The sequence below is a fragment of the Pantherophis guttatus genome, chromosome 1 (assembly GCF_059756535.1).
Source record: "Pantherophis guttatus breed Tessera chromosome 1, ASM5975653v1, whole genome shotgun sequence".
NCBI classification, from domain to species: Eukaryota; Metazoa; Chordata; class Lepidosauria; order Squamata; family Colubridae; genus Pantherophis; species Pantherophis guttatus.
The window spans coordinates 100,715,888-100,731,937 of record NC_142063.1 but is presented as its reverse complement, the minus strand read 5'-3'; the positions used below and the strand labels follow the sequence as shown (position 1 = coordinate 100,731,937).

The 16,050-nt window shown below is 36.3% G+C and overlaps 1 long non-coding RNA gene across 1 annotated transcript; it reads left to right on the top strand.

Annotated features, from left to right (window-relative positions):
* Positions 1 to 9,636: 9,636 nt before the first annotated feature.
* On the top strand, positions 9,637 to 15,693 carry LOC148116498 (uncharacterized). The gene is made up of 3 exons (XR_015733620.1): positions 9,637 to 9,805; positions 12,692 to 12,764; positions 14,841 to 15,693. It is a non-coding gene; the product is annotated as an uncharacterized LOC148116498 (long non-coding RNA).
* Positions 15,694 to 16,050: the final 357 nt, after the last annotated feature.

Here is a 16,050-nt window from a genome sequence, read left to right as displayed (position 1 = left end):
TCATGCTCTAACTATTTGCCTGGTGATATTTGTTCCTCAGAAAATGAATTGGAAAACAATTTTAAATTAATTGTCCTTGTAACATTCTTTTCAAAAGGTATTTCAGGACATTTCTAAATTGCGTTATCCATCAGGAATGCAAAACCCTCTGAGTTCTATTTAATCAATTCAACTTGAATACACTTCCACTCTCAAAGCTATAGCATCTTCCATCCATGCTGTCTTCTGAATGTATAGAGTTCAACTTCCAGCAATGGCCATGATTGCTAAAAATGCAAATAATTTGAACTCTGCAAATCTGGACAGTACCGACAGCACTGAATCAAGCCAATCACTACCATGAATACTCTCCATTTGTATGAAATCATTACCATGAATACTCTCCATTTGTATGAAATCATTACCATGAATACTCTCCATTTGTATGAAATCATTACCATGAATACTCTCCATTTGTATGAAAAGGACCTGGGTCTGAGAAATGACTAAATTCACTGTCTAAGGAACAGATGCAAAAGATTGGTTTGATGAACAGATGCAAGATTTTCCTTTATCTGAAGAGGTCGGCTTGCTTGCTAGGAAACAGAATCAGGCTCCACCTTAAGACATTTCAGAGGATAAATTAGATCTGTATGAATAATAATTCATTTGCTGAATTTCCTGTAGCCTGATCCCTTATTAATTTTTTGAGATTTTGCTTTTTAGTTTGAATCAACCGTGAAAATAATAACAGAATAACAGAGTTGGAAGGAACCTTGGAGGTCTTCTAATCCAACCCCTGCTCAAGCAGGAAATCCTATACCATTTCAACAAATGGTTGCCCAATCTCTTTAAAATTTCCAGTGTTGGAGCACTCACAACTTCTGGAGGCAAGTTGTTCCACTGATTAATTGTCTTAACTGTCAGGAAATTTCTCCTTAGTTCTAGATTGGTTCTCTCCTTGATTAGTTTCTAGTAACGCACCAGCAATGAGGCACAACAACAATCATCCTTGGGCAAGTAAAAATGATTTTACTAGACTAGAACAATTCCAACTTCTAAACTCAGCAATCTCATTTCCAAGTGGTTGAAGTCTACTCAAAACCAATGAGGTCAAAATGCTGTCTATACCTGACTGAGATAATATAGTCAGTAAGGCAATTTATACATTAAAATCTGGCTCAATTTGCAAGCATATAGGTCTAAATAGTTTGAAAGAAAGGCATGATTACAATCTTACGCTATAAAACATTTTGATATTTAAAACATATCCCTAATTAGAACTCTACTATATATATAAGAAGACGGCTTTTTCTTTTAAGTTTCAAATGTTTTCTGAATGGATGAAAAAAAATGTTTTCTTAGTCTTGTCTTAAAATGAAAGGTTATCTTGTGAGCAAAGCTGACAGGCACTTTGGATAACTTATCATGACATAGCATGCTGTAAAAGTGACACAGAGCTTCATTAACATGACATAGTGCTTCCATAACAACTCCCGATTGTAAAGCATCTTTCTCATTCCCAAAAGAAGAATATTTACTCCAAATGCAGATGGTTGAGATCAGTAGCTAATCTGGTATCTGCCCATGTTTAAGGCACTTCTGAACACTTACACACCATATACAGTCATAGCGTTATGATCAGACTATAAGGCAAGCTAGAACTGACAGCACAATACAATATAATAAAAGAACATTCCATGAAGAATGCTGGTCAGGAAAGAAAAACAATGTGAGGCAAGCTAAGACAAAGATGTCTTCTTGACAACAGTAAAGCAACATATCTGTTGGTTGCTTTGTGTTCTTCACAGGAGGTATATACAGAGATTTTCTTTCTAACAGATGAATCAAGTTAACATCAAGATGAAGTTTAGTAATCTATTACTATTCTTACTCTGCCTACTGCCAGGAGTTCAATCCTGGCCGGCTCAAGGTTGACTCAGCCTTCTATCCTTCTGAGGTTGGTAAAATGAGGATCCAGATTGTTGGGGGCAATATGTTGACATTTGTAAACCACTCATAGAGTGCTGTAAAGTTCTATGGAGAGGTATATAAGTCTAAGTGCTATTGCTATTTTATATTGTTAATATTCAAGAAGTCAAAAACAGATATACACAAATACAGCACCTGGCTATATAGTCTGAACCTATCCACTATTCTCCTTTCAACTAATATAATATTTTGGTTTGGGTAAAGGTAAAAGTATAAAGAACAAACAAAATAGCACCAAGGCTTAACCCCTCATGAATGCTCAATGCAATATAGGAGAAAGTAATTTCCCATGTGATACTGTAAAAGAATAAGGGGGAAAAAAAAACATTTCAAACAACCAGGTTTGAGTAACAGTCAATAATGTTCAGGAATTGTAACTAAAAGTTAAGAGTTTTGAATGTTACCCTCAAGATCAAAAGGACCAAGTTTGATGTAAGGCACTGGAACTTGGGCATTAAAATCCCATTCAAAATTTGAGAAAATTCCTTTTCATTTGAAAGACGTGCTTCCAAATGCTGACTGATATGGACTGAGAAAGCCATTAGAATGCAGATGGAGGGGAAAAAATGAGAGGAGGATTATCTACTCCTCTTTAGGATTATCTAAGGAGCCACCGAGCATGGTTTTTTCAACAGAGGACCCATACATCAAGGTATTCCACTAGAAGCCTTTTCCTTCCAGTACAGACTCTGTAGTTTTAATTGATTAATCAACCCTATCCAGATTTCGGATGAACTGTTAGAACCATAGGATACTCTGAGGTGTTTCTGACACAAAAACTACACAATTCGCTTGCTTAGGGGCTGAGCCTGATTTGTTAGGCTGTACATTGTTTCAGGAATTCAGTTCAATTCAAGGTGGAGAGAAGCAAAATATTCTGAGGATTTTTTTTTTCTTGGAGGAAGCTTTAAATTTCATTTTAAAAAGGTTTAATCCTATTTTAAGGCATGAATTCTAATTTTTAATTTTTCCAGCCTCAAAATGTCTAGAAACCATGTTATCAGTTTTCAGCCACTCTGGTCAGAGATCACTCTAGAGCAGGGGTGTCAAAGTCGCGGCGTCACAATATTGTCACATGATGTATCACAACTTTTTTCCCTTTCGCTAAACCGGGAATGGGCATGGCCAGTGCGTGATGCATTCGGCCCACGGGCTGCATGTTTGACATCCCTGCTCTAGAAGTTGCAAGGGAAAGATTTGACTTATTCATTCCTGTTCTTGACTAGATCCTGAATCAGACAGATATTTTTCAGTGACTTTTGTAAGCTTTTCAGTTTCCCGCCCAGAAAGTAAGTCCTAATTCAATCTTGACAGTATTAAAGTAACAAGTTCTGGGAGGAACCAGCCATTCTTGCCTGACTTGTCACCTGTACTCAATGAAAACTGGTGTCCTTTTTAATCAACAGACCTTTATGATTACTGCTTTTGGATAATAGCCATGCTTTTTTTTATTAAAAACAAAAACCACTAACTGCAATTTGTGTTGCAACAAAAAAACATATATACATTAAAAGACATTCCTATGTTCGCCACTCCATCCATTAGTGTACTGTGTGGACTAGATCAGGAGCTTATCATGTGTGACTTTCCATATTTGTCCTATGCTTGATGGTATTTAATGTTATATATTTTCATCATGAATCTGATCATGGTGTATTGAAAGTTCCACCAAAAACTATATTCCTTTTCTCCAGATGGCTTTATAAAGCCCCTGCTCTTTGCAGGACACAAAGAACTGAACACAATTTCACAATATTTTTGCTTGGACTTCTATTTTAACACAGCAGTACAGTAACATTTTGAAAATAAAACATCTTTTGACTAACAAAGAATAAATATCTAAATAATTTCTGACAATTAAATACCTTTTTATGTAAGCAAGAATACACATCACTAACATTCAGAGAAATTGTCTTTTGCTGTTATAGCTCCCAGAAATGGATTAAAGAACTGGTGTGAACCAGAAGATGTTACATTATGATCACTTTTTATTTCTGCTTATTTATTTTATCTTTTTCCACAAGATATAAACTGGTATGCTTAGTTATAAAAACATGCTTAATTGCATATTGCATATATCCTCATTTGAAAAGAAAGTGTTTTTCAAGTAAAGTTTAAAATGTTTTAAGAAAACATCTGGACATTTTTGTAAAAGAATATGAAAAGAATGTAGGACTCAGATTTTCTTAAAAGACAGCATGTTAAAAATGTGTTTAATACTAGAGAAAAAACGTGTTCATAGTGATCTTTTCATTTTTAATGTTCTGCTGATAAATAGGACTTTGATAGTGGCATCCGTAAATGTTAACACTTAAAGCTGAAATAAATCTGAAAATAAATTTACTTCTTTTTTCCTCGATTTAACTTTTAGATTAACTGTTGTATTATTTTTAGAAGAAAAACAAGCTTTTGAATTTGACAATTTTACATTAACTGAGATTTTGCAATCACAACAGAAATAGGTGAACGCACACACTTTCTGATGTTGCTGAACCATAATTGTGATTGTTGCTGAAAATAGCTGGGTCCTGAAAAGAGGGAAGAAGGAGGGAGGGAATACACATCTTGTCTACATACTTTTTGGCCTCAAAAAGAGGATTTCCCAGGGGCAGGTTATCTTCTCCACCTCCCACAGTTAATATTTCATACTATATAGGTGTCATATAGGACTACTACCAGATTAGGTGAGTATTGGAAAGACACTTCAGGAAATCCATGAACGGTAGTTTAAAGTAGGATGTTATTATTATTATTTTTTTTACAAAATTATCCTTTTATGGTATCACTAAGAAAAAAAAAACATCAACATATATATTCAATCTCCAGAAGTTGATCTTCGCTTGAAAAAGAGTTTACTGAAGAATAAGAGGTCATTAAAATGACAATAACAACAACAAAAACTTCTTAGTATTATGTACTTTGCCAGGGGCTGCCACATTTCCTTTCCTTTTTCCTGAAGTGCTCAAATCTATTCTGAAAGATTGATGGGTTTTCTGCAAGAAGATTTGAGGGCAGCTATATGGCAGGTCATAAGAGGATGAGGATATCGTGAATCTTTGTGCGAGCATATACAGCATAATATCTCAGTCATACAGAGTCAGAAGCAAAGAACTTTAGAGTGGAATTATCTGTTACAGCATCAAGTTTGATATAAGTATCAAACTTTTTTCCCACCCAGATGTGAAAAGCTTTTAGCCAGCAATGCTGCAGTGGTAAGAGACAGATAACTGCAACTTTATCCCACATCTGATTTACATCTTGTAGTCCAGGGGTTACCAATCCCTGGTCTGCAGACCGGTACCAGTCCATGGCCCGTTGGGAACTGGTCTGCACAAGCAGTGGGGGAGCACATGAAGCTTCATTTTTGTAAGTGACAGGCATGCACACAAAATCCGCTGCTGCTTCTGATCTGCAGAGCCAGAAGGGATGTACTCTATTGCTGGATTTTTTCGTTAAGATTATTCTAGCACCTGCAATAAGCTTAGCTTATCAAAAGCCATATCCTTGAATTCCTGCCCACAAAGTTTTTGGTTCTAAGAGCAGCCAGGGAGAAGCGTAATACACAGGACACAACGAAAGCTGAAATATAGTCATTCTCTCTCTCTCTCTCTCTCTCTCCCCCCTCCCTCCCTCCCCCTCTCTCTCCTATCTATCTATCTATCTATCTATCTATCTATCTATCTATCTATCTATCATCAATCATCTATCTAATATTTTGTATTTCTAAACTGCCCATCTCTCTCAAAAGAGGGGCTCTGGGTGGTATGCAATGAAATATAACTAATAAACAAAAACATAAAATTAACATTAAAGATGAAAATTAATTTGGAGGTAAAATTTATAATTATAGAATAATGACAATTAAATATCAAAAGGGGTGAGGAATCCTATGACGACCATTTGAGTAAGAAAATTTCATAGTCACAATTATAGGATGAGCAAGACCAGACTTGCTCATCCAAGCATAACATTGGGCTGCACAAACAATAGCACAGCATCCAATAACATTTCCCTTTAATTTGCATTCTTAAACCCCATTGGCACTGTAGAATTATCATACCACATTTTAAAAAACAAACTTTAATATGCTCAGAAAAAGGAAACTAGGAAGACAAGTTGTTCAGAAACCCAAGTCCTTTGTGTTAACTGGGTTAACTGGATAACTGAAAAAGCTGAGATATTATTCTGTGGTGTCGAAAAGGAATAATGCAGAGTATAGGGTCATGTCATCTCATGTCAGAGAGCAAGTTTAAAACTAAGAGATGAAAATTTCAGACAGCATGTTTGACCTAATAAAAGACAACACAAAACACTCTTAACACAAGAGCCTTGATAGCACAGTGGTTTAGTGAACCCTGTTATTAACACAGCTGCCTGCAATTTCTGCTGGTTCGAATCTCTCCAAGGCTCAAGGTTGACTCAGCCTTCCATCCTTTTTAAGGTAGGTGAAATGAGGACCCAGTTTGTGGGGGCAATAAGCTGACTTTGTATAAAATATACAAAAGAATGAAGGCTATTGCTTAACGCATTGTAAGCCGCCCTGAGTCTCCGGAGAAGGGCGGCATATAAATCAAATTAAAAAAAAAAAGTGATTTCATATTTTTGTATGAAAATGTGTAAAGATGAGCATTTGGTTACTTGCCAGAGAGCTGGAAAACTGTCTAAGTACCCTTTGGAAACCAACTGGATCCATTGGGCATCTGGAAAGGGCTATCCAAATGGATCCCACCACCCTACAGAGGTCATCTATTAAAATGAAAAGACAGAGCAGCTATATTATCGTTTGCCAAGAATATTTAGAAACAATCTACCAGGAAAACATCCTCTGTTCAGTGCTATCAAGATACTGAATAACATTCTGTGTAAATATGATAATTTTACGTCTTTTCCTAGTGTCTGAAGCTGAACAAGGATGTGTTAGACTAAGCACATGGTGAATTTGTGATTAATATAATTAGAAGAAACTATCCTCAGTAGGAGTGGAGTATTTACAAGAAGATTCAATTAGGAGGTCATTCTGGTAAATACAATAGATGGGGAAAAGTAGCAATTAAAATTTTCCATATAAAACAATTGCTAAGAAATTTCCACTCCTTAACATTTTCCTGTTCCCTATTACACATCTACATCTTAAACTTAAAAGCTTTATATTCTGATTTAGATAGCTCAAAATTAGTATGAAACACGTGCAAAAACACACTGAAGCTATTTAAAATATTGATAGAAACAAAAGGGAATTTTTGTACTGATATGTTTCATAAAAAGTATCTTTCTCATTTTCTGAAAAGTTGTTCAATGAAACAGCTTCAAGCAAAAACTCCAGAACCTGAGCCCAGCCACAAAAGTCCAAAAGGAGGCTTCAGACAAAGGCTCGTCTCGTGGCATCACATATTCTGAAACACATTTTTATAATCAAATCTTAAGCAATGCTCTATCCTAATACAGAGCTGTTTCAGAGCTCATCATTTAAAAAAAATAATCTAAAGCTTAGTTGTCTACTGAGTAGAATCACTAACCGCATATATCATCATCATCATCATCATCATCATCAGTTTATTTGTCAGGCATATATAAGATAACAGGTAAAAAGTATAAACATAATTTGAATACATGAAAAGAGTAAGTAAAAAGGAATATTAGGACAGGAACGGTAGGCACGCTGGTGCACTTATGCATGCCCCTTACAGACCTCTTAGGAATGGGGTGAGGTCAACCATAGACAGTTTAAGGTTAAAGTTTCAGGGGATTGGGGAAGAAACTACAGAGTCATCGTCATCGTCATCATCATCATCATCATCATCATCATCATCATCATCATCATCATTTTAGCCATTGTCTACCCACTGCAGAATGAAGGCCTCTTCTGCATGTTTCCAACCTATATGGTTCTGAGCTTTCTTTTGCCAATTGGGCCCTCTTCTCATCCAAGAAGCTTTTTTAGTTCTGAACGATGGTGGAGAATTGAATAACTTGTTTTTCTTGTGTAAAGGTCCAATAGAGCAATCTAATAGAATTGGCAAATCCCCAAACATTCTCTCTTTCTCTGTGGATCTCAGCTACTACAGTATACATTTCCTTCACTCATAATGCATTACAGTTTAGCGGTGGGTTTCACATTATGTTACTACTGGTTCACCGCATGTGTGCACGCTTGCTTCATGTGCACGTGCACCCAGTTTGCATGCGCCCAGCCTTCTGTGCATGTGCTTTGCTTGCGCACGCGCCTTACATGCATGCGCCTGGCGGCAAAAACATGCCTAAATAGGATGGCATAGAGCTGGGGCAGGTGGGCAGGTGGGCAGGTGATGATTTCCACTACCAGTTCGGGTGAACCAGTCCAAGCCAGCTGAATAACACCTCTGATTTCAATTCTGAACACTGTTCCTTCCTATGAAGCTATGAATGGAAATAGAGAAGATTTATAACAGTTTTTCAAACATGCCTAAAGAAAACCATTATCATACTCTTTTGATTTACTAATATGAATCTGACCAAGTGACTGTTGAAAGACTTAAGAGTTAGCTCCAAATGCTTCACTCATTTACAACTATTCATTATAGTTAGGCCTGCAATCAGCAAATAAAGACAAAATAAAAAATGTCTGCAATTCCACATACTTCTTTTTCTTTTAACATAAGAAAATATAATAACTGGAGGAAAGCTACTGTAGTTATTAGATAAATAACTTTCAGCAACCCAATTTGTGTTTTTACTTCAATTGTCTGTGGCACATCTACATCATACAGATGGTAATGGGCAAACTCTCTGGCTCAATTTGCTCCTGAGCTCAACAGACAAAATTGTTTTCTGAAACTTTGAAAAATATTTTGGAAAATATGTCAAAGACTGGCAGTCTATTCCTTTATTCCTATTTAGAAGTCATTCCCAAAAAATCCAAAGGCCTTATATCAGAGGTGGGTTTCAGCAGGTTCTGATCAGTTCTGGAGAATCGGTAGCGGAAATTTTGAGTAGTTTGGAGAACCGGTAAATATCACCTCTGACTGATCCTGCCCCATCTATTCTCTGCCTCCTGAGTCCCAGCTGATCAGGAGGAAATGGGGATTTTGCAGATTTTCCCCTGGAGTGGGGTGGGAATGGAGATTTTACAGTACCCTTCCCCTGCCATGCCCACCAAGCATGCCACGCCCACCAAGCCACAGTCACAGAACCGATAGCAAAAAATTTTGAAACCCACTACTGCGTTACATCTTACAATTACAACAGAAAGTAAACCTTGGATGATCTAGTACACGGGTGTCAAATTTGCGATGTCACATTGCCATCACATGATGCTTTGTGACTTTCTCCCCTTCATGGAGCTGGAGTGGGCATGGCCTGCACGTGACGCATCTTGCCCATGGGCCACCAGTTTGACATCCCTGATCTAGTATGTTTGCTTATATAAAAGCAAAAAAAGAGACCTTCAACTTGGTTGTTTCAGTTAGGAGTTGGCAAGCTGGTTTACTCCTTTTTTAATCTACAACTCCTACAATTCTTTGTCACTGGGCATGTTGGCTTGGGCTAATGGGAATTGATCTAAAATGTCCCACTTCTAGTGCAAATGTTGTTCATTAAACATCTTGATGTAATGTGCTCAAGGTGGGGAGTAGTTTGCCACAATACTCTTTTGAATGCTTTATACAATTATCTCAAGCTCATTAGGTCAGCTGCCTTCTATGATCCTCATGGATGCATGTGTATACAGACAGAACCCTTCCTCTGGGACTGCCGACAGACAACTGGAGAAAGCTCTTGAAGAAGCTGTGAATGACATAGTTGCTTTAACAATCCAAAGAGCAAAGCTTTGCTAACCAGCTATACATCTCTTTCAAAGGTGAGATACAGTGCTGTAATGTTTAATCATCTGTGTTTAATTTTAGCCACCGTGAACAGTGTCTGTAGATACTATGTTATATATTTCTGTTCCTAATATTTTCCTTTTGCATTCTTTTGATAATAAATTGGTGTTAATAATTATATCATAAATAGAAAACTATGTATTTATCTATACCATGCATGTATTACATCAATTCATTACTATAATAAAAAAGTGACATCTAAAGCTCGTAGTGTCTGTACATGCTGAGCTTTGTAGCTCTTTGACAAAAACCGAAAAGTGTCCTTTTGATTAATTTGTATTCCTTCCATTGCTATATAGACACCTTAGTTATACTTTCCTGTTTTGTGGGTTTAAAAAATGTGAGCTTTTGGGAGGTTATTATTTAATAGGAAGACTTCATTGCCCTTTTGGCAAGACTTAACTGCCCTTTTTAATTGTTTGGGGGAGAGTTTTGTCAATGAAAAAGAAATAAATACAATGCAAAGTTTTGGAGTATATTTTATATTGGATTTCTTTAGATGAGAAGCCCCCTGCAGAATGATGAGCATACATTCCTGGAGAGAGAATTCTCTTGCTGGACTGCTGGAAGACTTCATTAACTAAAATCACAGCCGTGTCCCTTTAATATTTTCTGACTTACCTTTGATTTCAGTACTTGTGGACATCTAAGAAGGAAGTGAAATTACATATGCACTCTTCTTCAGGGCCCATTGTTTAATACTCTTAAAAATGCAAGAGCTCCCATTTTGATCCTTTTCCTGCTTTTCATTTTTTTCCCCCCTGCATGCCCCCCTGCTAATCTGTGACAGGATATTTTCTGTAACATAAATAAATAGGAAATGACACAACATCAAATCCAACTGCTGCTAGTTAGCAGTGAGGAATTGTAAAGCACACAAAAATGGGGGGGGGGTGGGCCTATGTAAATCATCTGTTTAAATTAATGACAAACAAAACTGAGTTCCCTTTGTGGTTGATTTTCATCTTAGCTGCACCCTGCAATAAAATAGTTATCAAAGAAAGCTACCAATTAGTTGTTAATTCAAAACATCTTTGGAAATAAGGCTTCAAATCTCAACTGATATCTTTCCAACAACCTCCTAATTGCAGCAAGTTGGTGGTAAAAAACGTTGCATGAAATAAAAAGATGTATTTCATTTGCTGGAGAATAGATACTACCCTTCACTTAATTATTTCCAGAATTTTCTCATTATGCTGTGAGCTTTCTCAAAACATTTGTTATGTATATGTCTATACTAAGATAGAAAAGAAAGATAAATGATTAGTCCTGAAACCATACACTTAATTTTCTCAGAAAATATTTGTGACCCTAGATTGAAGGGGGGGGGGAAATTGTAAAATTTATGCCACTGTTACTTGCTTCCCTATGACTCTTTAGGGATGCAAGCAACTCCAGCATTGTGGCTCCTTTTTACTAGGGTTCATTCCATCTCTGTTTTAATTAGAAGAAATTCTTCAATAAATTATGAAATTAGATATGCAGTATGCTATAGTTTTCAGTTCTTTCAGTCAACCTATGTTTCTTCATATATTATGACTATGTACATAATAATGCACACACAAACACATATTCACATCGATGGAATGAGGAGGTATAATTCCCTTCTTTTTAGTCTTTCTGAAAAAGAGATGTACCAAACATTTGGTATAATCATTCCACTGATGGAACAACCAATTTAGGATGGTTTCTGTACAGGACAAAATATTCTTGATGGTTGGTTCTTGTTGGGGCCAAAATGGAGTTGACTTCTTCCAGATGGAACTTAGAATATGATTGTTCCTAACAGGGAAAAAAAGTTTCAAATGCTATTTTTCAGCTGTTATGAAGAGAAAAGGGTGAACCAAGTTGGAGGTTTGGGACAAAGTGGAGCAAAACAAACATGACTCAAAGAAGCCCTCTCTTCTATTTCTCATTTGAGAAGACCAGTAGTAGCAGGTAATCCATCAACAGCTAAAAGCTGTTAGTTACTTGAACAAAGTTTAAAAAGAACCTCAGTTTTATACCCTCAATCTTGATGTACTACATTAAGTTTTTTAGGTAAATTTGACAGATGAAGTCTGACATCATTCATATATTGTACTTTTATTTTGTTACTTGATCGTGCATCAAGTAATTCTTTGGCATTATGTACCAAAGAAAACTTTGGCATTTTCTATCAGATGACAGGAGTTCTACCTCCATCTTCCTGTGTGTAATGAAGACCTGAGTGTATACCCACACTCAATTGTTTGCTCTTTGCAATAAAATGAGGAAAAATTAGCATGTTTTTAGAGATTCTTGACAGTAGTGAAACTGCAGAATATGTTTTCACTTAGAAGAAGGATCATGAATTCATTTGTGCCCTTGCAAAAAAAAAAAAAAAGTAGTTGTCAGTCTTAATTCCCTTGGCTATACCAGTACAAATGGATCTCACCTAGGTTAATGGGGATTTCTTCAAAAGTTGCTGCTCTTTAATCCTTCACCAATTTATAACAACTTTTTAAAGTAGAAAAGGTTTTTAAAATATTTTAAAATAAATATTCTCTGGCACACATGCACAACCTGTTGTTCTTGGACTCATTCACTAAAACTGTTCTATATGATTACCTCATTCTGCAGGCAACCAGATGTTGTACGTTTTTGCTGTAATACAGGAAGCATTGATACAGTGGACATAGTGAATCGACTCAGAAACATAAGTTCTAGAATCTTCATTTACCATTTCCGATTTCTGTCTCATCTGTAACTTCATAATTCTTCCCCTCCTTCTTTATATTTGGATACAGAGAATCCTATTACAGTATTAAATCTTCTTAAGGAAATTTACAGTTTATACTGCGTTTTCATACTGAAGATATGCCATTTCTTTTTTATTTTAGCATGCCAAGATAAGGTTACTCATGTCCATCACAGTCTTGACTCAGAAGCTCTTGAAAGCCAATAATATCGCAGGTACTGTGCCAAATGGTTTGATACAATGATATCTCTAACTTGGCCTTTATTGGTTTTGTTTTGTTTTTGTTTTGCGCCTTTGAATCAGTATTGACTCTTGGCAACTCCATGGACAAGTCGCTGTAGTTGGCAAGGATTTTTCAGAAGTGGTTTGCCTATGCCTCCTTCTTAGGAGTGAGAGTGAGCGGTCCAAGGTCACTTCGTTGAGACTAGAACTCACAATTTCCTGATTTTTAATTAATGCATTAACCACTATATCAAACTGCTTCTCAATTGGGTCTTAGGGGACATTGCATATTGAATCAGGTCTCGTCCCTTTTTTCTATTGTTGGCTTCATGTTCAGCAGAAGAATTTTTTAACATCAGAACTTCACATTCACAGGGAAACTTTCATAACAGAACAGCAAAGTGAACAATAGGAAAAGGTTATACTCTTTACTGATTGAATTTTTTAAGTACAGTACAAACATATTTTGGCAGCTTACATTAATCTATTACATTAGCTTTCATGGATCACAATCCAATTCGTTAGATGTATGGAATATATTGCTAGCAAAGGCACAAATGCACACACAAATACACAAACACATATACATATACATATGCACATGCATATAGACACAAGAGCTGTTTATATGATTGTATATACATATTTATATTTGCTGATAAAGAAATAAAGGGAGACTAGTATAGATCTATTTCAAGATAGTTAGCTCTCATCAGCTAGCCATACCCTTACTCGGATTCGAACTTGGGCTGCCTGCATATTAGGCAGTTGTATTAACCTCTGAGCCACAAGTTCTCCTCCCTTTATCATCTTGAGCCAGGGGAGAGATTAAGTGTTTTTCTGTCGAAGCACAGAATGTCTACCCCAATACACACACACACACACACACACACACACACACACACACACACACACACCCCATAGCTGTTCTTGGGTTGGAGAAAATAGTGGAAGGATGGTACGGTAAAATAAAGGATAAAAGACAAAATAGATAGTAATTATTATTATTAAATAATAATAGTAATTAGTATTATTATTATTAAAAAGCATTAGTTTGATGTCACATCAATTTTCTTGTATTGATGTAAGATAATAGGAAACATTGGACTTTGTTAAAATTTATCTTGATTCAGGTATGTGTAATTCAAGGTCTGATGTCTCCCTGTGAACTGGGAGCTCTTTATCCCTGGCCTTGGAATGAAAAAAATAATAACTTAACCTACTTCTTCAGGCCTTGACCCATGGCACTGTATTAAAACAAAACTGTCCTAAGAGAATTTATTTATCAGATTGTTGTATTATCTAGTTAACATGAAAACAGCTGATGCTACCCACTGTTTCCCACTATTCTCTTATAGCTGTTATCCAGATGACTTTCTAATAGCCGGGATCGACTTTGCTTTCCAGATTTCATTATTGTGTCCCTTAGCACGGTATTCTAAAAACAGTCAAAACAATTCCAAATTGTCAATAGGAAGCAAGCCCTTTCATGTATATTCACAGCATTTGCAAACAGCAAATACAAGCCAGGTCGCATGACACATTCTCTAGCTTCCTGGCAACACTTACAGGAAGCAGTGAAGGATCCATGAATTCCTCACCATGGCCAATCAATCATCACATTAAACTTGCTGCAATGCTCCTTTGTTTCAGAGGGCAAATCTATAATGATTTCTAAGCAACGGCTAAGGCTTGTGAAGGACAGGCAATGGTATTATTTCACATGATCTTCAGAAGTTATATTTTTATTTACTTTTTTTTCCTTTCACTTGCAGCACCCTCATTTATGTGGGGGGGGGCGGAAATGAAAATGCACAGAGAGCTGTAAAGGGAGGGAGAAGAAAGAGGACATAAATGGTATCTTTATCTACAGGATTACATTGCACTCTGCTTTTATGTTCAGACACTGTTTGTTCATCGTTTGCATAAAATGTCATTTCACAAAATCTATAATTTAACCTTTTTTGTGGCATGTTATTGACTGTCCTTTTTGGAAAACAGGGAATTTATACATTTGATCAAGGTATGCTCCCTCATTAATCAAAACAAATTTGTGGTTTTACCCTCAGCATGACTAAATATGAACATCAAACAGGCTTCAGCTAAAATGAAGGCCGTGATCTGTGGAAAAACTTCCAGGGTGAAGCTTGCCCATCACTCATCTTGTCAATATAATTATTCCTTGGATTGGCTGCTTGTCTTCTGTCCGCTTGGCTGAAATGACCTTAGGGTGAAGCCTGGAGTTTTGTTTATATTTTTTTTAATGATACCCAAATTGCAGCTGAGGGATGGAAAAAGCTGTAAACAGGTGAACAACAGAGCTTGGAAAGACTTAGGAGAAAGGCTCACAGAATGTTTTGCCCTGCAAATGATGATGGACAAAAATTGCAACTCTGGTCTTATTTCCTTTGCAGAAGAGTAAAATGCAGTTATAGAATATCAATAGTTGATTTGCTTATAATAGTGGCTAACCAAATCAAAACATTCTGATGTTTTTGTCTGTCACAAATGCACAGGCATTACAATAGAAAACCACAATCTCTGATCAATTCTTGTTGACCCATAATAATTACTAAAATATAAGAATGTGATTAGGGTTAACATGTGAAACGAGAGGTCTCATGTATAATTATTTTGGCGGCATTTATGGGCCAATAAAGAAATCACATTAGACGTCTATTTTCCTAACTGGAAAGGTGCCAGAGCAGTGAAAAATACAGTAATTTTTGTTGATGTCAAGCGAGGAGGCAGAAGAAAATTGTATACAACAGGTTTGTGGGTCATTGAATCTTTCCTAAGAATGATTGGGAAAAGGTGCAAAATACCATATGGACTGAAATTGGTCTGGGTGTTAATTGCTTTGCATTTTTATTATGGAATAAATGATGGAAAATAAATAAATAGTTTCTGACACTTAATAAAGCCTTTGTCACATTTTTTAAAAAAAAATAGTGACAAGATGTCATTATGTAATTATTTTCAGTTTAGAATTAACCTCTCTATAAATTAGGGCGATGTAACCACTTTTTTGCATAAATATTTCCAGAAATATTTTTCAAGTGCCAAGAAGTAGCTTTTGCAAAAACGTTTATCCACACATTATAAGTATCCTGACTCTCAAATGCAGGGGGTGGGGGGGGGTTAAAGCTGTTCATTTCTCCAATGCTACAAAAGAATTACTAAGAACTGTCACAGAAGACAAAGCAAAGAAACTTTTCCATACATTTTGAAGTAATGAAAGGAAAAGCCTTGATTCTCACAGTAACCAGTCGCTGATCA